Source organism: Bubalus kerabau, chromosome 17 (genome assembly GCF_029407905.1).
Source record: "Bubalus kerabau isolate K-KA32 ecotype Philippines breed swamp buffalo chromosome 17, PCC_UOA_SB_1v2, whole genome shotgun sequence".
NCBI lineage: Eukaryota > Metazoa > Chordata > Mammalia > Artiodactyla > Bovidae > Bubalus > Bubalus kerabau.
Genome location: NC_073640.1, coordinates 52,078,356 through 52,098,607, shown reverse-complemented (window position 1 = coordinate 52,098,607; position 20,252 = coordinate 52,078,356). Strand labels below are relative to the sequence as shown.

Here is a 20,252-nt window from a genome sequence, read left to right as displayed (position 1 = left end):
TTTGGCGGCAGGAGCCCAGTGGGAGGCGGGTGGGGACCCAAGCAGCCAACCTGTCTCAACTGGCCTGGGCCTCCTGGCCAGCAGGTGGCCAGAGCCAGGGCTCTGCCAGGGGAACAGACCTGGCCAGGGTCGGGGACCCTCTGCCCCAGCCCCTTCTCTACCCCCACCAAGCCAGGAGCCCCTTCAGTGCGGCTCCCCCATTCCAGCCCCCAGAACACTGTGCATTCCACCCTCCCAGGCCTCGGGGACCCTGACCAATCCCGTGCTCCCTCCAGACTTCTCTGCCCTCGCCTCCCTTGCAGCTCCAGCTCCTCTACTCGTCCCTACACCCCGACTCTCCCCCACCTGCCCAGACGTGCGCCCCCCTCACCCGCCCGCCCTGGTCCCACTGCCTCCTGTCTGCCCAGATTTGCCCCCGTCTGGCTTCAGGCCCAGCCTCATTCCTCACCTTGGCCTCTTTCACTCTGCCTGCCCATCCCCACCCCCCAGCCCGTGGCCTGCGGGCCCCAAGTCAGCTCCGAGCCCTCTGCAAGACAGGATTAGCCGCATGACCCCTCACTAAACCCGGGAGAGGGAGGAGCTTAGGATCCAGACGGGGTGGGCAGGAGGCAGCTTGCTAGAGGGGCAGCCAACCCAGGATGCCCACCCGCGAGCCCCCAGGCTCCCCAGCCCCCGCCCCCTGCGGCGGGGGAGAGAGGGGCACACCTCCGGATATTTGCCTGGGGCCACCCCTTCCCTCTAGGCGCTGCACAGAGGGCAGGACAAACAGAGGAACTGGCCGTGTTTATAGTGGCCAGGCGGGAGCCCCACCCCAGGGCAGCTCTGAGCACCGCGGGCTCCCCTGACCCCTCCATCAGTCCCCAAGCTCCTGACTTTACCGGAGCCACAGAGGGGAGGGAGAGGAGCTGCCACATGTGAGGGGAGGGGCCTGGCCAGGAGCAGTGGGGTGTCAAGGAGTGGGCGCTGGGCTCCCAGGCACGCCCGGAACTCAGGAGTCAGACAGCCCAGGGCCCAGAGGCCGGCTCTGCTGCGAGGCTGAGCCAGCCCACGGGGGAAGCACGCTGCGTGGCCCTGGGCCAGCAGCTCTGTGCCTCAGTTTCCTCTTCTGTTAGAAGAGAACCGAGACAGTACCTGCTTCCAGGAGTTCTTGCAAGCAGTCACAGAGAACCCAGCGCGATGGCCTGGCCCCGGGGCCGGTGCACACAACAAGGGAGCGGGCGGTAGACGTCGGTCACCGTGACAGTGACAGCGGTCCCGCCGGCCCCTCTGCTAAGCACTCGACCCACAGTCTGCACGCCCGACCCCGGAGGAAGGGGCCAACTTGGGCCTTGTGTTACAGACAAGGAGAATGAGGCACAGAGAGGGCACCCGCTGGCCCAGGTCACACACAGCTTGGGAAGCAGAGTGGACTCAAGACACCAGGCTGGCCTAACCCGAGTCTGGGCCCCGCCGGTTCTCGGAACGATAGCAGCCACATCCTCGGAGACCCGAGTGTGCCCGGGCCTGCTCTGTGTCTAATCGCATTCCACCCTCGCCCCTAACCTGTGAGACAGGCATGGCTATCATCCCCAATTCACAGGTGGGAAGACTGAGGCCCAGCGAGGGGAACCCTGGGATTTGAACCCGGGCAGTTGGAGACTTGCCTGTCCTGTGGTTGTGCTTCTGTGTCGTCATCATCATCAACTCCCAGGCTGTCCCTGGTCTCTGCCCCTTCCTCCCTCCTTCCCCTTCCTCTGTCCACCCAGACACTGCTATTTCTTTCCTGCCCTGACCCGTCCTGGCGGACAGGGTCCCTCCTCCTCCGACCTGCCCAGGCCCCCAGTGGTAGGTGGGAGGCAGCGTAAAGTGGGGACCCACCGCCGCCACCCTCCACCCCACAGGGCTCCTCCCTTGCCTATTCCACAGGCCTTCGGCACGTCCGTCTGCAGCGAGAAAGCAGTCCAAGAGCCAGTGCCAGCCACCAAGGTGGTTTACTGCGGCTCAGCCCCAGGACTCGCACCACCACCTCTACCACCGTGGGGGACCCTGAGCCTGCACAGACGCCGATGCTGAGCTCACTGCCTCCCAGGACTTCCGTGGGGTGGCTGACCTCACTCCCATCATGCAGATGTGGAAACTGAGGCTCACAAAGGTGAAACCTCTTGCTACGATCAACAAGCAGAGGTGGGCATGGAAGACAGTTGCTCCACCGCAGAGTCAACACCTTAAACTCTGGCCCATGGCCCACGAGGCCCGGCACCATCGGCTGCTCGGCTCTCCCCCCACAGGCCCCCTCGCCCCCTCTGGCCCAGCCACCTGGCCTCTTCACTGTTCTTCACACCCTGGACATGCCCTGATTCAGGGCCTTTGTTCTGGCAGTTGGGCCCCCAACTCTCTTCTCACTGATCTCCACATAGCTCCCTCCCTCTCTCTCTCTCTCTCTCCCCGCCCAAGTCTATGCATGAATGTCCCAGTTCCTCACACCTTCAGCGCCCTCCCTGCTTTATCTTTCCTCTCTGCATTCACCACGTAACTCTGTGTGTGTGGGTGAGCCTTCGATGTCTGCTACTACGAGAATGTCAGCTCCTCCAGGGGAGCAGGGCCTGACCTCTGTCGAGCTCCCCACTGTACCCCAGTGCCTACTACGCGGCGTGGCAGGCACTCGAACATCTGGTGAATGAACACATTCACCTGAACTTGCTCCGCGGCGCCCCTGCTCGGACACCTCAGGCTCTGCCCAGGGTCTCTCTCTGGTGGACAAAGGCCTGGAACCCAGAGGCAGAGGGTGAAGCCGTGACCCCAGTGACGTGGAACATGGGAGGGCAGGGCGCAGCCTGCAGCCATCAACGCGGGCAGAGAAGCGTCTGAAGCTCACTGTTTGCTCCCCAATGCAGACACATGTTGATCCTACTCTAAAATTTTTATTTCAATTAAAAAAAAAAAAAACAACTTGTGAATGATTTCACATGTGGGATGTGAAGGTTTTTCGCCTGTCGGAGAAGGCAATGGCACCCCACTCCAGTACTCTTGCCTGGAAAATCCCATGGATGGAGGAGCCTGGTAGGCTTCAGTCCATGGGGTCGCTAAGAGTCGGACACGACTGAGCAACTTCACTTTCACTTTTCACTTTCATGCATTGGAGAAGGAAATGGCAACCCACTCTAGTGTTCTTGCTTGGAGAATCCCAGGGACGGGGGAGCCTGGTGGGCTGCCGTCTATGGGATCGCACAGAGTCTGACGCGACTTAGCAGCAGCAGCAAGCAAAACCTTCCCATTTTCCAGTCACCTCCTGCACTCACAGGCTCTGCCCGCTGACCTTCCGTGAGAAAAAAATGGCACCACGCTGCGGCTCCCCGCACCAAGGAAATGAATGCCCGTGGAGGAGCCAGGTCCACGAGTGTGACCACGCGCTCAGGAGTGCGTTGTGTACACATGTGTGTGTGCGCGCAGACTTCTTTCCTACTGCCCTGCCTGCAGCCCCGAATAAAACTGCCCCCACCCCACAGGGCAATGTTGGCTGACTCAGCCAGGGCCCTGGGGCCCAAGTGGAGGACGCAGCAGGGGCCACGGCCGCCCTTTCCTAGTCACTGAAGTGAAACTAGAGCAGGAAGCGGGCGATGGAGACGCGCTCACCGGCCCCCTCACCCTTCTGCCATCATCTGCACCCACTGGCTCCAGAGGCCCCCTGGCTCTGCTCTGACGCTGGACAGGGGTCTGGCTAACCTTGGCAGCCCCAGCAGGCTCTCACGGCCCCCCTGAAACCCCAGACCATTCCCCTTACAGCTCTGCTCAGCTCTTGCCGCCCATCCACGTGCCCGCCCCCCATTCTCCTCCTGCCTAGTCCTTGCAGGGAATCCTCAGGTACTATCCCCAGACCCCGCCTCAAGCTTTGGGACTGACATGTGCCCAAGCTCTCTCCTTGGCAGACACCTGCTCTCCCCACAAAGGGCCCATCACACCCACCCGCCATCTATTCCATCATCCTTGTCGGGTGAGAGCTGAGCTCTGCCAAGCCCGGGGCAGGGCCCACAGCAGAGGCCAGGAGAGCCAGGGATGTCCCTGCCCTTGCCAAGCTCACATTCGAGGGGAAAGGAGACAGCTCACAACAAGATACACCAGAAAGCCAGTCAGTGACTCAGATGGTGAGTGCTGGGAAGAAAAAGAGCAGGGGTCAGCTGGGTGCGGAGGCTGAGGGGACGTGGGGATCTTCAGTGAAGTGGTGAGGGAGGGGCTCACAGAGGGGGTCACACTAGAGCAGGGTGGGGAGAGGAGTGACTACCTGGGGGAGGAGAGCGCAAAGGCCTGGGGCTGCAGCGTGCTCAGCGGCCAAAGAGCAGAGTGGAGGCCGAGGGGCTGGGGCGGGGCAAGGGGCACAGGGCGAGGGAGGAGGGCCACGGGGAGGACTCAGCTCTTACCTGCGCCAAGATGGAGCCGCAGGAAGGCTGTGAGCAGGGCAGGAGCAGGGAGGCCCGGAAGCGGAGGATGCGAGAGGCCAGCAGGAAGAGGGTGGACGGGACACGTGGGGCCTGTGGAGGCGGGAGCAACGGGCAGGTTCTGGGCGCTCTGGACAGGTCGAGAAGGTGGGAGGCTTTGGTCTGGTTTTGCCCATGGCTGCATCCTCCCAGAGCCTGGCACCCGGTCCGTTCTCTCCCAGCCCTTAGCATCACCTAACGTGTTACATGATCACGATAGTGTCAGTTGTCTCCCCGCTAAGTCGGTGGCTCGGCGTGGGCAGGAACCGTGTTCCGGCTGTTATAGCTGGGTCCCAGTAACAGGGTTCTGCCCTGTGTGGGTACTGGGTGGATGGAGGGGACACACGAGTTTCAGTGCTGACTCTGGCCATGCTAAACCCTCCGGGCGGTTCCTGGGTGTGCGGGTGGAGAGGCTTCTCCTCTCCTGTTTCCCAAATTAGGAAACTGAGGCCCAGAGACGGGAAGTCCCTGCCAGGGCTGCCCAGCACCGGGGCACAAAGTGTCCACTCTGCCCTCTGGAGAAGACCTGTCGCTGCCCCCTTAGCCTCCTGCCTCCCAGCAACCCTGGCTCCTGCCAAAGCTTCTGCTCCAGATGCAGGACCTAGAGGTTTATGGGGCGAGAACACGCACAAGAGACAACTCAGCCTCTGATGACCAGGACCGAGATCAGAAAGGGTGTGGTTAGGAGGGAATCTGAAGAAAACAAAACCCTCCGCCCGGATGAGACTCCCCACTGGGACTGAGCAGGGCCCCAACCGCCCCTGGGCCTCACCTCCTCCCCACACTTCGCCCCTGCCACACGAGCCCCTCCTTTCCAGGCCTAGACACGCGGAGCCTGCTCCAGCCTCAGGGCCTCGGTACCCACTGCTCCCGTGGCCCACAGCCGCGCGGCTCACCCTTCCTCGATCATCAGGTCTTAGTGTAAACACACTGCCTGACCCCCTGACAAAATTTGCACCCAGCTTTATACTTCTCCGTGGCATTTATTACCATCTTGCATTTTATATACCGGTTGATCCTAGGTCCTGCCTCCCACCCCTGCCCCCAGCAGGGGAGCGGTGGCTCCCCAAGAACAGGGGCCTTTGTCTGTCTTGTTCTCGCTGCACCCCTGGCAGCTAGAGCAGACCTGGCGCACAGCAGGCACCGGTAATAGCTGTGCTGTGACTGAGTGATGCCACTGCCGCGGTGATGAGGCTGGACTCCAGGAGGAGCAGGGCAGAGGGTTAGACAGGAGTCCCCAAGCCCTGTCCACACCGCCTGGAAGTCTGACCTTGACGCCTGCAAAGGAACTGGGCCTCCTTAGAGTCTGGCTATTTAGCAAATAACCTGGCGTTTGTTCTGAACACAAGAGGTGCCCGGCTGTGAGCCCACTTCCCCAGGACCTGCCACCATGCAGCCTAGGCGGGTAATTTGAGCAGGTGGCAGTAAATCTTGGCCAGAGGCACATCACACAGAAGGTATGCCGCCAGAGACCGTGAGTCCTCGCGATGGGTGAAACCCCACAAAGAGACACAGATCCGGGGCCACCCTGGCCTGGGGGAGCAGGGCCTGGAGCTGGCCGTGCGGGGAGCAAGGGGCAGCCTGCTCTCCGTGTTCCGGCCACATCGCAGGCCTCTGCCCACAAGGACTCCGAGGGCAGCTGGTGAGGAAGAGTGGACACCCAGGCTTGTGGCTCCTCTACCACCGTCAAGCCCTGGGCCGGGAGCTCGTGACTCTGGGCCTCTATGTCCTGGTCTGCAAACTGGGGGGTCATGACGGTTCCTCTCTCCCCAGGGGATGTTTGAATGATTGAAAGAGGTGACCTGGCAAAGCGTTCAGAGCAGTGCCTGGCGCCAAGTGGGTCCTCACCGCTACAGGCTGACTGTGGTTATTAGCGCTGCTGTTGTTTCCGCGCGAATAAAGGAACAGATGAAGGAAAGAGGGTCCCCAGAGCAGGGTCCCCCAAGCAGGGCCCCCAGAACAGGGTCCCCTGAGCAGGGTCCCCAGAGCAGGGCCCCCCTGAGCAGGGTCCCCGGAGCAGACGTGCCAGTCCTTCTGTCTCTGTTAAGACGCTCCCTCTCCAGGGCTGGGATGGGGCAGCACAGTGGGCCCCCTTTATGTTCCGAGGGCAGGTCTGCCTCTCCCGCTAGACTGTGTCCCCCCGGAGGACAGGCCCTGGGGCCATCTCGGGCACCCTGCCCAGCACAGGTCTGGGCACAGCTCAGAGAATGTGGCTGGATGAAGAGACGGTGCTCTGAGCCCCCCGGGAGGCCAGGCGGCTCCTGTGGCAGCCCCAGGCTTGGCCCCCTGCCACCCGCCCCCCAGCCAGGCTCCACAGGGCACAGACACAAAGGGCACTGTTGGAGTCCCTCAGCCCCCCGGGGAGGGGAATGGATGCCATAACAAACCTGAGAGTGCGGGCGAGCCCCCGGAGACTGGGGAAATCAGATTGAGACATCTCTCATTCCTCCCCTGAGGTGGGGCAGGAAGGAGGGAGGGGGCGGGAGGCAGAAAAGAGGCTCCAGAGCCTCCCCGGCCCCCCCACCTAAGGGCTTCCGCCCTCCCACACAGACACACGCGCACACCCCCAAGATACAGAGCACACGAGGTCGCGCCACAGTGCACAGGTGACACAGACACGCAGCACGGGCGTCCAGCCACACATCCCCAGACCACAGGAACACACCCTCTGGTCACACGGCAAAGCCCCTGAAACAGGACAGCGGGAACCTGGGCGCAGGAAGGGCCAGCCCGCCCTGAGCCTCAGCTCCTGCCTCAGGAACGCGGGCCCAGCAAGTGGCCGGAGCTGACTGTGTGGCGTCAGTGGGAGAAGGTGGGGAGCAGTCTTAAGAGGGGCCTGGCTCAGAGGAAGCCCTGGGAACGGAGGGTCGCAACACTGGGGACCCAAGGTTGGGACCCCAGGAAGTTAAGGACCCAGAAGCCCTTCCACAGTGTAAAGAGCCATTCCAAAGAAGCAAGGGCTCCGGAGAGACCTGGAGATGCATACAAGGATCCTGGGGGAAGGCGACGACACAAAGATAGACTTCGGCCACCACCTACAAACACACTCACACACACGCGTGCACATACACAATCCCAGACACTCCGTGACGGCTGGACTCATCTAGGAAGGCAGACCCCAAGACCCCATCCACCTAGGAGCCCTCCTGATACAGAAGGAGACCATGGGATACACACACAGTGGGTAACGAGACCTACCACAGACTCAGGCATACACACCACCAAGTCTGTGGTCACCCACTGACCCCTCAGAACCACCTCCATGCAAACCAGACCCCAAGAACACGCTCCCACAGAGACGCTCGCGGGAGGGGTATGTGTGGAGGGGGAACCTGTGCTGAGGCCTGGGCTAAGTCCCAGCAGACAGACACCTGCCATCTCCACCAGAAACACACACGACACCCCGCCCCTGGCCCAGAGAAAGGTGTGGCCCCTCGCATGCACTCAGGTGGCTGCCCTCCCCCACACCCAGGCGGCCCGCCCCCTCCTCCTCGAGGCCGGGCCAGCTCACCTCCACCATCCTTGGCCCTCCCTCGGGCCTGGGCTGCCCGCAGTGGGGCAGGCCAGCAGACAGGGGGCTCCCAGCTGAAACCGAGCAGGGAGCCGGGATCGAGGGGTTCCCCTGGCCCACCGAGGAGAGCCGGCTGGCCTCTGTGCCCCAGCCGCCCTGGCAGTGGCTGGCAACTCGGCCCTGCCCTGGCAGGAGTTGAGCTTGGCTGTGGCTCCAACCCCCAGGAGGGGGAGGGGGAGGGGGAGGGCGGGGCGGAGGGAGGCGGGGCTGAGCCTGGAAAGCCTGGGCCACGTGGCCCACAGCTGTCCCCGTGGAGGGGAGGGGACCCAACCACTGCCCCTGCGTAGGCAGGGGCAGTCTCCCACCACACACGCACGCCCCCATCTCACGTCCAGGCCAGGCGAGGTGCCAGGGGAGCAGTGGCTACACAGCCCAGGGCTGCGCGTCTGAGAGGGGCTGCCGGGCCAGTTAGGTGTGAAACAGTGGCCAGGGCTGCGGTGCGGGACAGGGCACCAGGGCATAAGCGGCCTCTCTGATGGGGAGGGTGGCGGGAGATCTGGGGCTTGCTGCATCCCCTGGCACCCAGGCTGCGATTCTAGCAGGAGCTTCAGAGGGCACAGTGACCGGGGCGCTCCTGCTCCGCCGCCCTTGACTATCAGGATGAACTTGAGACTTGCAGGCTCGCCAGGGGAGATCACGGTGAACCCCCAGCTCATTGCTATATCTAGGTGTGAGAGGGGCTGGAAGGCCATGACGGCAATGGGGAGAGAGAAAGGTGGAGAGGGCTGGGACTTCTGTGTGCCATGCTGGCTGGCTGGCCAGGGTGTAATTAACCCTTCTGAAAATGAGTGGCCTGACTTTCCAGAGAACCTCCTCTGGGCTGGGGCGTGCTCTCAGCATGCATGAAGTCCTTTAGCTTACCACTGCCCTAAATGGGCAGGTACTTTATCAGGCCATTTTATCACGTGGACCAGGAGGCCTGACTGGTCTGGAAACCCCATCTACCCCTTCTGCCCACCACCTGCTCACTAAGCCAGGGGCTTCCAGCTGAGCCTGGGGCCGATGCAGGGCAGGTCTCAGGGCCCCCTCCCCAGGGCCCAGGCTAACCCCTCCCCCGGCAGCGTGAAGCACCTGTCAGGCAGCCACCCAGACAGGAGCCAAATGGGGCGGGTTCCCAAACCGGACAGGCTTGTTTGGGCTCTGGTGAGGGAGGCGGTCAGGACTGCGTAGGTCTGACCAGCCAGGGAAACTAGGTCCCACGGGAAGGGACAGGGGAGGGCGGGGGAAGGAGGGAGCACCTCTCCTCCAAAAGGCAGTCTCACTGGAGACAAGGGGTCCTCCTGGGGCCAGGCCTCAGGGGCAAGGAGAGGTCCGTTCAAGAACCTCTCACAGGGACTTCCCTGGTGGCCCAGTGGTTACGACTCCATGCTCGCAGTGCAGGGGGACACTGGTTCAATTCCCGGTCAGGGAACTAGAGACCGCATGTCGAAACTAAGAGCCTGCATGCCACAACCAAACACCTGGAACAGCTAAAGGGGGAGAAAAAGGAGTCTCTCACGCCAGAACAGATCTGCATAATGAAAGTTTTAAAACATGCTCCCAGAGAGACTAAACTAATGAACCCCCATCACTCAGATTCTTAACTATCAAGTTCTGCCATATTTAGGTTTCATCTCTCCCCTCCATTTCTTCCCCTTCTCTCTGTCTCAGTCTCTGTCTCTTTATAATATGCAACATAGTTCAAAAGTCAGTGGCACTGAAGGGGAAACGCTGACAGGTCGGCGCCCTCCTGCTTTGCCCCAGCTCGGCCGTGGAGTCACCTCTACTAGAGATTCTATTGTTTTCTGAGAGCCTATGCACACACGCATGTGTACACACAGATGCTTTCGCACTTAAAAAAACAATCATAAATGGCTGCACACCACACACTCAACTGCACTTTGCTTTTCTCAAGACTGTTCCTTGGCTCCTCTGCGCCGCGGGCACCAGGAGGTGTTTGGCAGCGTCCAGTGGAGGTGAAGACACGCTGGGAACCTGGCGCGCTCTCCCGGATCCACCCCCAGGGACACACACGGGGAGGTGCACACGGCACAGTCTGAATCGGCGAGAGACTGGAAACACCAACGCTCGCCCACACCAGGTGGATAATGAACCGTGTGATCCACTAGCCCCACACGAGAGTACACAACGGTGAGAATGAGTGACCCACAGCCGTGTGTGGACGGACACCAAACATGATATTAAACAGAAGCAGCGAAACAAAACCCAACACATCCTAGGACTCTGGTCAGGAACAGTTCAAACCAGGTAAAACGAAATATGCTCCTTAGGGATGCACACAGAGGGGGCAAAAGCAAAGAGAAAAGGGAGGGAGCGACTGCCTCAAAAGTCAGGGAAGGGGCTGCCTCCAGGGGCGGGGGCAGGGGCTGGCACCATCTGTTACTTCAACTGGAGGAAGTAGTTACGTGGGTCTTCCCCTTAAAGTCATTGGTCATACTGTACATTTGTACTTTATGCGCTTTCCACATGTAGGCTAATTGTGATTTTAAATGAAAAAAAAAAAAGATATGTCTAATGATCTTTCCAGGCTTCCATCTGTGCAAAGCACAGCCCCGCTGCTTTAGCAGCTGTGTGGAAGGGCCATGATGCCTTGAGCCAGTCCCCACGGGGCCAGGTCAGAGGCTTCCAGTCATTTGCTCTTACACATGGTGCAGCAGTGAAAACCGTGGGCAGAAGTCACTTCACAGGTGTGCCAGCGTGTCTGTGGGCCAAGTGCCTACCAGGAGGACTGCCAGGCAAAGCACAGCACCGCCAAGCTGCCACTCTCAGCCCTTCCCTTGGCCTCAGGCCCAGGGTGTTCTCACACCCTCCCATCTTCCCCACTCAGACAGGTGAAGTCTGGCCCCTCTTGGCCTTGTTTTCATTCGCCTTTTGGTGCTGAGTAATTGCTGGCTTCCCAGATGGCGCAGCACCTGGGAAGAATCCGCCTGCCAATGCAGGAGACTCGGGTTCGATCCCTGAGTCAGGAAGATCCCCTGGAGGAGGCAATGGCAACCCACTCCAGTCTTCTTGCCTGGGAGATCCCATGGACAGAGGAGCCTGGTGGGTTCATGCTGTCAGAGTCAGACACAACTTAGCGATTCAGCACACAGGCACTTAGTAACTGCGCATCCTTTTAAATTTGTAAAAGTCACCAGAACTCCTTTTCTGCTAACAGTCTCTTCAAAGCCTTTACCTCCTACATGCTGCATGACGTAGACAAAAATGAAAAAGAAAAAAAGGTTGATTTTGGGACTTCCCTGGTAGTCCAGTGGTTAAGACTCCACACTTCCACTACAGGGGGTTCAAGCCCTGGTTGGGGAACTAAATTTCCACATGCCACACAGCGTGGCCGAAAAAAAAAAAAAGCCTTTGTTTTTCTGTGAGGGTCAAGATCTTTGTAAACCCACCCCAGCTCTTCCCACCTCTCCAGCCTCGTCTCCCCACCACGACCCCAATTACAGGTTCTATCTCGCATCCGTGTATTTTGTCAACAGAAGCAGAACACGTGCCCACCATGCGCCTTCCAGGCTGGGGCAGCGGTGCAGCATGGTCCCTGCCCCCGGGGCTTACAGTCCAGGACCATCCAGTGAAATGTGACATTCCAGCTGAGAAGGGTGGCTGGAGGGATGAGAACACAGAGGAGCCAGGCTGGACCAGGCCACCAGGGGAGTCAGGGGAGCCAAGACAAGCGCTGAGGATGGCCTGCATCTGGAAGACATAACTCTGGCTGCGCGTCTGAGGACGGGATGAAGGGGGCCTGAGTAGATGTGGGGACAGGTGATGAGACCGACGGCCGGGCATGGAGGGAGGGCCCCAGACCAGAGGTGTGTCTGCCCACAACATGCAACTCCTGTCAGATGTGGGGGCCGAGGGCAAGGCAGGCACAAAGGGTGACTCTGAAAGTTGGTAAGTCACACTGCCATCTTTCACACAAGGGTGTGCCAGAGGGGCTCCAAAAATGCCAGGCCCCAGAACTACTCAATTGTGAAAGATGAATAAAGCCCGAAGACTCACTTTCCCCGATAGTAAGGCCTGGGGTACAACCACAGTAATCAAGACAGTGGGGAAAATCACAGAGGTCAGTGAATGGAATAAAGAATCCAGACAAAGACCCAAACAAATACACCCAGCTGGGTTTTAAAACACTGATTTTTTTTTTTCACTGTGGTAAAATATACCTTGTCTGTTCTTCAGTTGCTAAGTTGTGTCTGACTCTTTGTGACCCCATGGACTGCAGCACGCCAGGCTTTCCTGTCCTTCACTATTCCCCAGAGCTTGCTCAAACTCATGTCCGTTGAGTTGGTGATGCCATCCAATCAGCTCATCCTCTGTCACTCCCCTTTCCTCCTGCCTTCAATCTTTTCCAGCATTACCATCTTTTCCGATGAGTCGGCTCTTCGAATCAGGTGGCCAAAGTATTGGAGCTTCAGCTTCAGTATCAGTCCTTCCAATAAATATTCAGGACTGATTTCCTTTAGGATGGACTGGTTTGATCTCCTTGCAGTCCAAGGGACTCTCAAGAACCTTCTCCAGCACCACAATTTGAAAGCATCAATTCTTCGATGGTCCAACTCTCACATCTATACACGACTATTGGTTAAACAACAGCTTTGACTATATGGACCTTTCTTTCCAAGGAGCAAACGTCTTCTAATTTCATGGCTGCAGTCATTGTCTGCAGTGATTCTGGAGCCCAAGAAAATAAAATCTATCACTGTTTCCACTTTTCCCCATCTATTTGACATGAAGTGATGGACCAGATGCCATGATTTTAGTTTTTTGAATGCTGAGTTTTAAGCCAGCTTTTTCACGCTCCTCTTTCACCCTTATCAAGAGGCTCTTAAGTTCCTCTTTGCTTTCTGCCATTAGAGTGGTATCATCTGCATATCTGAGCCTGTTGATATTTCTCCCAGCAATCTTGATTCCAGCTTGTGATTCGTCCAGCCTGGCATTTTGCATGATGTTATATATAAGTTAAATAAGCAGGATAACAATATACAGCCTTGTCGTACTCCTTTTTCAATTTTGAACCAGTCCCTTGTTCCATGTCCAGTTCTAACTGCTGCTTCTTGACCCGCATACAGGTTTCTCAGGAGACAAGTAAGGTGGTCTGGTATTTCTATCTCTTTAAGAATTTTCCAGTTTGTTGTGATCCACACAGTCAAAGGCTTTAGCACAGTCAATGAAGCAGAAGTAGATGTTTTTCTGCGATTCGCTTGCTTTCTCTATGATCCAAGGGCTTCCCTGGTGGCTTAGACAGTAAAAAATCCACCCACAATGTGGGAGACCTGGGTTGGATCCCTGGGTTGGGAAGATCCCATGGAGGAGGGCATGGCAACCCACTCAAGTATTCTTGCCTGAAGAATCCCCATGGACAGAGGAGCCTGGCGGGCTACAGTCCATGGGGTCACAAAGAATTGGACATGACTGACTGACTAAGCACATACATACTTTATGATCCAATGGATGTTGGCAATTTGATCTCTGGTTCCTCTGCCTTTTCTAAACCCAGCTCATACATCTGGAATTTCTCAGTTCACACACTGCTGAAGCCTAGCTTGAAGGATTTTGAGCATTACCTTGCTAGCATGTGAAATGAGCACAACTGTATGGTAGTTGAAACATTCTTTGGCATTGCACCTCCTTGGGATTGGACTGAAAACTGACCTTTTCCAATCTTGTGGCCACCACCAAGTTTTCCAAATTTGCTGACATATTGAGTGCAGCACTTTAACAGCATCATCTTTCAGGATTTGAAATAGCTCAGCTGGAATTCCATAACCTCCACTAGCTTTGTTTGTAGTAGTACTTACTATAAGGTCCACCTGACTTCACACTCTAGGATGTCTGGCTCTGGTAAGTGACTATCATGGTTATCCAGGTCATTAAGATCTTTTTTGTACAGTTCTATATATTCTTGCCACCTCTTCTTAATATCTTCTGCTTCTGTTAGGTCCATACTGTTTCTGTCCTTTATTGTGCCCATCTTTGCAAGAAATGCTCCCTTGGTATCTCTACTTTTTTTGAAGAGATCTCTAGTTTTTCCCATCATATTGTTTTCCTCTATTTCTTTGCACTGATCACTGAGAAGGCTTTCTTATCTCTCCTTGCTATTCTCTGGAACTCTGCGTGCAGTTGGGTATATCTTTCCCTTTCTCCTTTGCTTTTAGCTTCTCTTCTTTTTTCAGCTATCTGTAAGGCCTCCCCAGACAACCACTTTGCCTTCTTGCATTTCTTTTTCCTGGGGATGGTTTTGGTTACTGCTGCCTATACAGTATACATAACGACTTCCCTGGTGGCTCAGACGGTAAAGAATCTGCCTGCAATGCAGGAGACCCAGGTTTGATCCCTGGGTCAGGAAGATCCCCTGGAGAAGAAAATGGCTACCCACTCCACTATTCTTGCCCGGAGAATACCATGGACAGAGGAGCCTGGCTGGCTACAGTCCTTAGGGTCACAAAGAGTCAGACATAATGGAGTTACTATTATATATCTATCTATGATTTTAAGCAACCTTAATCCTAGAGTGTGAACCACGGTGGCAGTGAACACATTCACAATGCTGTACAACCACCACCATGACTCATGCTCCAAACGTTTTCATCATCCCCAGCAAAGACCCTGTGCCCATGGACGCCAGCTCCCCACTCCCTCCTTCCCCCCAGCCCCTGGCCACCCCTATTCTACTTTCCTTCTCTATGAATCTGCCTGTTCTATGTGGAATATATAAGTGGACTCGTAGAATATCTTTCCTACATGTGGCTTATTTCACTAAGCATGATGTTTCAAGGTCCATCCATTTTGTAGTATGCATGTAAACCCCGTTCCTTTTTATGGCTAAATAATATTCCATTGCATGTATACACCAAATTTCATTTACCCATTCATCTGCTGGACGCCTGGGTTGTTTCCACTTTTAAGCTATTGTGAATAAAGCAACTATGAACATTAAAGTGTACAAATATCTGTTCAAGTCTCTGCTTTCAATTTTTCGGATATGTATCTAGGAGTCGAATTGCTGGGTCATATGGTAGTTCTATATTTAACCTTTTGAGAAAAGACCAAACTGTTTCCCACAGCAGCTGCACCATTTCACATCTCCAATAGCAATCCACGAGGGCTCCAATTTCTCTATCTCCTCACCAATACGTTAGTTTTCTTTCTTTTTTTTTTTTTAAAGATAATAGCCATCCTGGTAGGTGCGAAGCTATATCTCATTGTTGTAATTTATTTTTAACAAAGAACTATAAGCAATTCAATGGAGGAAAAAAAATTCTGAATTTTCAACAAACAGTACTGGAACAAAGGGACATCCATATGCTAAAAAAATGAACCTTTATCCGAACTTCATACTTACACAAACCTTAACAAAACTTTTAGAAAACAAACCAACATATCTTCAAGATCTAGGGCTAAGCACAGACTTCTTAGACTGGATACCAAAAGCATGACCCATAAAAGGAAAAATTATTAAAGTCGACCTCATCAAAATTAAAAACTTCTGGACGATTTCCCCGGTGGTCCAGTGGTTAAGGATCTGCCTTCCAGCGAAGGGGACATGGGTTTGATCCCTGGTTGGGGAACTAAGATCCTATATGCTGTGGGGCAACTAAGCCCAAGCACCACAACTAGAGGCCACACAACTACTGAGCCTCACGCACCAGGGCCGATGCTTTACAATGAGAAGCCTGCAAGGAGAGAAGCCCCTGTCTAAGGCCATACCACCCTGAACGCACCCAATCTCGTCTGGTCTCAGAAGCTAAGCAGGGTCGGGCCTGGTTAGTACTGGGATGGGAGAAGCCCCTGTGTCCCATACTAGAGAAAAGCCTATGTGCTTCAACGAAGACCCAGAGCAGCCAAAATTAAAATAATAATAATAACAAATTTTTTTTTTTAAAAATTAAGAACTCCTGGTCTGCAAAAGTCCATGTAAAGAACATAAAAAAGTAACAGATTGGGGGAAAATATTTGCAAACCACATACCTGACAAAGGACTAATATTTCGAAGACATAAAGGATTCTCAACGCTCAACAGTAAAAAACCCAAACAATCCAATTAGCAAATGGGCAGAAGACATGAAGATGATTCACCAGAGAGGATACACAGATGGCAGATAGGCTCATGAAAGGATGTCTGACAGCATTAGCCATTAGAGAAATACAAATTAAAGCCACAGAGGATTATCATTACATGCTCATTAGAATAGCCAAAATAAAAAATAGTGACACCACCAAATGCTGGCCAGGACGCAGAGAAATTGATCACTCATTCGCTGCTGGTGAGGATGTAAAGTTGTACAGCCATCCTAAAAAATAGTTTGGCAGTTTCTTTAAACACGCATCCACCTACATACCAGCAGCTGCACTTCTGGGTATTTGTCCCAGAAAAAATGAAAATTTATATTCATACAAAAACCTGTATGAGATTGTTAATAGCAGCTTCATTTCTAATAGTCAAAAACTGGAAACACCCCAGATGTCCCTCAGTGGGTGAATGGTTCAATAAACTATGGCACATCCACTACTCAGCAAAAAAAAGGAACCAACTATTGACACAACCTGGATGAATCTCCAGAGAACTATGCTGAGTGAAAAAAATGCCAACACCCAAAGGTTATGTACAGTACAATCTCATTTACGTAACACTGTTGAAATGACAGAATTATAAAAATGGGGTACAAATAGATGAATGGCTGCCTGGAGCGAGGGACAGAGCAGGGACGGGATGTGGCTGTAAAAAGGGCATGGGGGATCCTTGTGATGGAGTGTTCTCCATCCTGACTGTATCTGTGACAACATCCTGGTTGTGATCTTGTACTGATTCTAATTTTGCAAAATGTTACTATTGGAGGGAGCTGGCTAAAGGGTACAGGGGCTCTCCCTGTGTTATTTCTCACACCTCCAGATTAAAGCACAATGATCTCAAAATGAAAAGCTTCATGAAAAACTACTAATATTGTCGTTTAGTCTCTAAATCATGTCTGACTCTGCGACACCATGGACTGCAGCATGCCAGGCTTCCCTGTCCTTCATCATTTCCCAGAGTTTGCTCAAACTCATGTCCATTGAGTCAGTGATGCCATCCACTGTCACCCCCTTCTTATCCTCTGTCACCCCCTTCTCTTGCCCTCAGTCTTTCCCAGCATCAGGGTCTTTTCCAATGAGTTGGCTCTTCACATCAGCTGGCCAAGGTATTGGAGCTTCCGCTTCAGCAATCAATCCTTCCAATGAATATTTAGGGTTGATTTCCTTTAGGATTGACTGGTTTGATCTCCTTGCTGTCCAAGGGACTCTCGAGAAGTCTTTGTAGCACAGTTTGAAAGCATCAATTTTTCGGTGCTCAGCCTTCTTTATGGTCCAACTCTCACATCCATACATGACTACTAATAATTTATTAAAAATGCCAGGCCCTTTCCCACCTTAGAACATGCTATTCATTTTCCTTGGAACACACAGGCTTCCACACACTGACTGCTCTTACAGGCCTCAGCTCTGATGTCCCCTCCTGCAGGAAGCCTTCCCTGATTTCCCAGGCTGGAGCTAGGGCTTGTCTCAGTCCTCAGGGCTGCCCCCACCAAAGCCATGACACGGGGGCCTGTGCTTTCCTCAAGGTCACTCTGGGGCTGTCACTGCCTGGTGCCGTGTCTGTTTCTATCACTAGACATGAGGGCAGGGTCTTGGTGGGGAGACAGGTCAGAGGAGGAGCGCAGTGATTATCTACAAAGTGCAAGAGTGAGTGGTACTGACAACATCACTGACAGCTGCTGCTGCTGCTACGTCGCTTCAGTCGTGTCCGACTCTGAGACCCCATAGATGGCAGCCCACCAGGCTCCCCCGTCCCTGGGATTCTTCAGGCAAGCGTACTGGAGTGGGTTGCCATTTCCTTCTCCAATGCATGAAAGTGAAAAGTGAAAGGGAAGTTGCTCAGTCGTGTCTGACTCTTAGCGACCCCATGGACTGCAGCCCACCAGGCTCCTCCGCCCATGGGATTTTCCAGGCAAGAGTACTGGAGTGGGGTGCCCTTGCCTTCTCCTAACACTTGTTAAAGAGATTTCTATGTGCTAGATCTGTTTTGAGAGCTTTGCATGGATAAAATAACCTGTATAACAATCCCATTTTACAAATGGGGAAACTGAGGCCGCCGGGGGTGGTGGTGGAGGAGGGATGAGGGAGGAGCTACAAGCTCAAGGTCATCCAGCTAGCAGGTCGAAGAGCTGGGAAGCAAACCCACGCCTCCGGATCAGGGCTTTTGATAGGATCACTAACCACAAGGTTTCCCTAGGAAAGGCTGGATGAGACCAGCTGAAGGGGGAAGCCAAGGGGCAGGTGGGCAGGGGAAGAGACCCTGCTGCCTCCTCCCTAGTCCCCAGTCCATTCCCACGTGGCGTGGGGGGGGCCTCACCCTCCTCCATGGAAGGTCCCTTCTGTGGAACTGACACACCCAGAATGGTACCAGAACCCCTTCCCACCTAACAGGCATCCGGGAAGGCCTCTTCCATGTCAAGGGCCTGTAACTGAATCCCATTTATCAACCTGGGAAGCCGGCAGTGCCCTCCATGGAGAGGAGCACCCACCTTCACTGGACGTGTGCCTGCGTGTGTGCCAAGTTTCTTCAGTCGTGTCCCACTCTTTTGTGACCCCATGAACGGCAGCCCGCCAGGCTTCTCTGCCCATGGGATTCTCCAGGCAGGAACACTGGAGTGGGTTGCCATGCCCTCCTCCAGGGGATCTTCCCAGCCCAAGGATCGAACCTGCGTTTCTTATGTCTCCTGCAGTAGTGTCAAACCGGGGAATGGGGCAGGGGAGGGGGGAGGGTGGCGAGCCGAGAGGAGCCCCCAGGCGCCCTCCTGAGGCTCCCCCAGGGCAGGGCTGCTTTCATCTGGCTGTGGGGAGGGGCTTCCCTCTGACACATGCTGGGGAGCGTTCCTACTGGCAGGCGACTTCATCGCTCCACTAGAGAAGTCTCCAGAGCACAATACTGAGAGCAAGCTGCAGCTGAGCAGGGAACCATTTACATCCAGTTTTCAAACCTGCAGCACAATACGATATGGGATACTGTTCATGGAGGCAACAAGGAATCACAGCGAGGCCGGGGTACCTGCGGGAGGGACCCCGGGGACTCTAACCACGGCAAGTGTGTTTCCTCTCTTAGTTGGGCAACAGGCCCCAGGGGAGGCCATCAGGTGGCTCTCTGATCTCTTTCACACACAGTCTCTTTCGCTCTCTCTCTGTCCATCTGTCTCTAACACACACACACTCTCTCTCTCTCCACCGCCCCCCAAGACTGGAACTGGTCCTGTGATCAGAGCAGCGGCTCTCCTTGGTCCCTTGCAACTCTTGGGAATTTGCTGTGTGACTCAGGGAGCTCACACCGGGGCTCTGTGACAACCTAGAGGGGTGGGATGGGGAGGGAGGTTCAAGAGGGAAGGGACATATGTGTACCTATGGCTGAGTCATGTTGATGTATGGCAGAAACCAGGGCTTCCCTGGTGGCTCAGATGGTCAAGAATCCACCTACAATGCAGGAGACCCCGGTTCCCTGGGTCAGGAAGATCCCCCTGGAGAGGGGAATGGCAACCCACTCCAGTATTCCTGCCTGGAGAATTCCATGGGCAGAGGAGCCTGGCGGACTACAGTCCATGGGGTTGCAAAGAGTCGGACACGACTGAGCAACTAATACACAGACACACAGAGCAGAAACCAGCACAATATCGTAAAGCAATTATTCTTCAATTAAAAACCAGAAAGCACCAGGATTCCATGGCAGGTCTGACCCAGGCCGGAGTCCACTCGCTTAACCATGTTTACACTCCCATTGGTCATGCACTCGACAATTCCTGATTATACACTCAGTGTATGCCAGGCATTGTGTTAGGCACTAGGGACACAGTGAATAAGACAGTCCCTCCTTCCCGGAGGTGACACGCTGGTGAGTGAGGGAGATAAGATAACATAAAGGTAAACAAGAAAGTACATGACCAGTGGGAGAGGGGACAGAGCACGGGGTGTGTGGGGGGGACAGGGTGTCTAGGGGGGTGGGTGTCCCTGAGCAGGAGCAGGGGAAGTGAGGGGGCCACGTGGGGAACCTAGGGAAGTGCTTTCAGAGTAGAAGGAACCACAACTGCAAAGGCCTGAGGACTGAAGCCTGCCTGGCACGTTCCAGAATGCCTGAGGCTGGCCCAGGAGGCCTGTGTGGCAGGAAGGGAGGGAGGGTGTGAGGGGAGGGTGGCGGGGCTGAGGTCAAGAGA

The 20,252-nt window shown here is 55.1% G+C and overlaps 1 protein-coding gene across 9 annotated transcripts in view; it reads right to left on the bottom strand.

Annotated features, from left to right (window-relative positions):
* PAK4 (p21 (RAC1) activated kinase 4) overlaps positions 1 to 20,252 on the bottom strand; it is a 47,676-nt gene that overhangs the window by 11,841 nt on the left and 15,583 nt on the right. For 2 of the 9 annotated variants that reach the window (XM_055554029.1, XM_055554023.1), the window contains exon 2: positions 4,395 to 4,505. The exons of 3 other annotated variants lie outside the window; for them this stretch is intronic. The gene's annotated coding sequence lies outside the window, so the exon portion shown is untranslated. Of the gene's footprint in view, positions 1 to 4,394; positions 4,543 to 7,962; positions 8,144 to 11,156; positions 11,201 to 20,252 lie in introns of those variants that run through there. 4 more of the 9 variants (XM_055554030.1, XM_055554027.1, XM_055554026.1 and 1 more) reach the window with 3 other exon arrangements.